Here is a 3,054-nt window from a genome sequence, read left to right on the forward strand (position 1 = left end):
CATCAGAGAAATGAACAGTTTGGGTCTGTACAAAGCATCATGGTTTGTTTTTTAAAAAATATGTTTTTTATTGATTTTAGAGAGAGAGGAAGGAAAAGGAGGACGAGAAAGAGAGAGAGAAACATGGATCTGAAAGAGAAACATTGATCGGTTGTGCCCTGATTTGGAATCAAAAGAGTGACCCCTTTTGGTGCATAGGATGGTGCTCACAAAACTGAGCCACAGTGGCCAGGGCCAAAGAATAGTGTTTTAGAGCATAGGTCTGTAATTTGCAACGTTTAAAATAGATTAGCTTCCCTGTAAAAGCAGCACCATTGTGACATTTTAACCTTAGTATTCCTCTCCTTCTTCCTCACCCTCTCCTTCAACAGAATCCACACCAACCTCCTTATAATCCTTTTCAAGGGCAGCCATGTCCCTACAGGCCTCAGAAAACTCTCCTTCCCCCATGCCCTCACCCATGTGCCAGGGGACACAGGAATTTGGCACACCTCAGGCAAACTCATGGTCCAGGCAAGCCCGGCCTCAGCTCCAGCTGTGGTGTTGCCGAGGATGCACACAGCTCGCTGTACTTTGGCCAGGTCTCCACCAGGTACTACAGTGGGAGGCTGGTAATTAGTGCTAACTTTGAAGCCAATAGGGTACAAGTCCACAAACTGGATGCTGCACTTAGTCTTGACAGTGGCAATGGCAGCACTGACATCTCTGGGAACCATGTCATCAGGCTACCATAGGCAGCAAACCCGGTATTTACTGTGGCGAGCGGCACATTTTACCACCTGGTTGGCTAGCTCACAGCACTCATTGGTGATCTCTGCTACAGAAAGCTGTTCATGGTGAGCTTTCTCAGCAGAGGTGACGGGAACATGTAGCAGAGAGAAGTGGATGCAGGGATAGGGCACCAGGTTGGTCTGGGATTCAGTCAGATTAGCATTCAAGGCTCCATCAAACCCGAGGGAAGCAGTGATGGAGGACACAATTTGACCTATTAACCTATTCAGCGTAGTGTAGGGTGAGCACTTAATATTGAGGTTTCTACAACAGATGTCATAGATGGCCTTGTTGTCAACCATGAAGGAACAATCAGAATGCTCCAGGGTGGTGAGGATGGAGTTTTAGGGCTCAACTACAGCTTTCAAAACCTGCAGGGCTGGGTAAGTGGAGAACTCCAGCTTGGGCTTCGTGTCATGGACACATTCCATCAGCCAGGAGGTGAGCCCAGAAGCAGTTCCCCAACCAAAGCTGTGGAAAACCAAGAAACCGTGAAGACCTGTGTACGAGGCAGCCGGTTTCTGAATTCAGTTCAAGATGAGGCCAGTGATCTCCTCCCTGATGTGTAGTGTCCATGGGCATAGTTATTGGCAGCATCTTCCTTGCCTGTGAGGAGCTGCTCAGGGTGGAAGAGCTGGCGGTAGGTACCAGTGTGAACTTCATCAATGACTCTGGGTTCCAGGTCTACAGACACTGCCCTGGGCACCTGTTGCCAGCACCTGTCTCACTGAAGAAGGTGTTAAAGGAGTCATTTCCCTTTCAGTGGTCTTGTCACTTGGCATCTGGCCATCGGGCTGGATGTCATGTTCCAGGCAGTAGAGCTTCCAGGAGGCATTGCCAATCTGGACACCAGCCTGGCCAATATGGATGGAGGTGCACTCATGCGTGGTTGCTGTTTTGCGGCTGCCAAGAGGGTGGTGGAGAGGAAGTGGGGAGACTGTTGCTTCATATAGCACGGCTCTTAGGCAGTTGATGTAAGAGAACCTGATTTAAAAAATTTAAATATTTAGCCATATAGTAGACAGTCCTCCATTTTTACTTTTATCCTGGTCTCTGAAAACATTAGGAGTAGGCCTGCTGTGAAACATTTTTATTCTTTCATTTATTCATTCATATATTATTTGATGTCTCTCTCTTTATTGGTATTCTCTATTTTCATCATGCCTTTCTTTTTTTACTTTTTTAATCATGGCTTCCTTTTGTACTTTCAACAGATTTATTCTGGCAAGTTTGAAGTCATTTTCTGTTATTCCTACCATCTGTTTGCTTTCACAGGCTGTGTCCACTATCTGTCCAGCATATGAGTAATACTTTTCTATTTCTTTGTATGTCTTGTAATTTTTGTTGGAAACTGGATATACTTCTTCCCTCCCCCACCCAGAGCTTGTTATTATTATTTGCTTGTTTAGTTTTTTAGTGACTGGTTGGATTATTTAGAAGTCTCACTCCCCTTCTTCCTACCTCCACCTTCTTACTTCCCCCTCCACCAAAATATAAACACAATGTTAAGCTTTTGATGTTGCTCCTCAGGGAAGCACAGCTCTGGGTTTGCCCACAGTCACCTGGGATGATAGTGGATTGAGTAGGGCTTTAGTCTTCTTTTTCCCTGACCACTTCCAGCTGTTAGACTTCACTGTTGCTGGCTGAGTAATTGCTCTATTGTTTTCCACAATATCCTAGAGACATAAAGTGCTCTATAGAAAAATCCAATTACATTCAGGTTCCCTTTAAGGAAAAGTTCCTGTGGTCACTGTTTAATCTTTCTTCTGACCCTATGAGGAGTCTGCCCACATCTCCTACCTCAGCTGTCTTCAGAAAATTAGCCAGCCTACAGTTTAACCTCTATCTTCACCAAATCCACAAACCTCCTCCTAATTTCCCAACCACAACATCCACTGTTCTTGAGAGCTCACTTAGGCTTAAAATTCTCTACACTCTGTTGTAAATGAAGCTACTAGTTCATTTGGGAAGATATTAGTAGCTGTTTTATGACCTGTTTGTCCCCAGACAAAATCTCTGAGCCAGGGCTCTGGAGCTGGGAGTAGGAACAATACACCCTTTTTCATGAATGGGACCCTCCATTTTGGGAGTTGAGCACTGGGTGGATGGGGTGGTGGGGTTGAGGGGGTTAAGGAGCAGTAGTCTGAGGTGTTCTTAGAGTGCCTCTCCTAGCGTGGGACCACTGCCTCACAAGCCAGGCTAGGAGTGATGGAGGACCCAGTATTCTCAGAAGTATTGTAGTGAAGGTAAAGCCTGCCTTCCACAGGTAGCTTAAGGGAGCTC

General features: G+C 45.8%; 1 pseudogene; it reads right to left on the reverse strand.

The window, feature by feature from the left end:
* Positions 1-330: 330 nt before the first annotated feature.
* LOC102439169 lies at positions 331-1,607 on the reverse strand (annotated as a pseudogene).
* Positions 1,608-3,054: the final 1,447 nt, after the last annotated feature.

The sequence above is a fragment of the Myotis lucifugus genome, unplaced genomic scaffold (genome assembly GCF_000147115.1).
Source record: "Myotis lucifugus unplaced genomic scaffold, Myoluc2.0 scaffold_390, whole genome shotgun sequence".
Lineage (NCBI taxonomy): Eukaryota > Metazoa > Chordata > Mammalia > Chiroptera > Vespertilionidae > Myotis > Myotis lucifugus.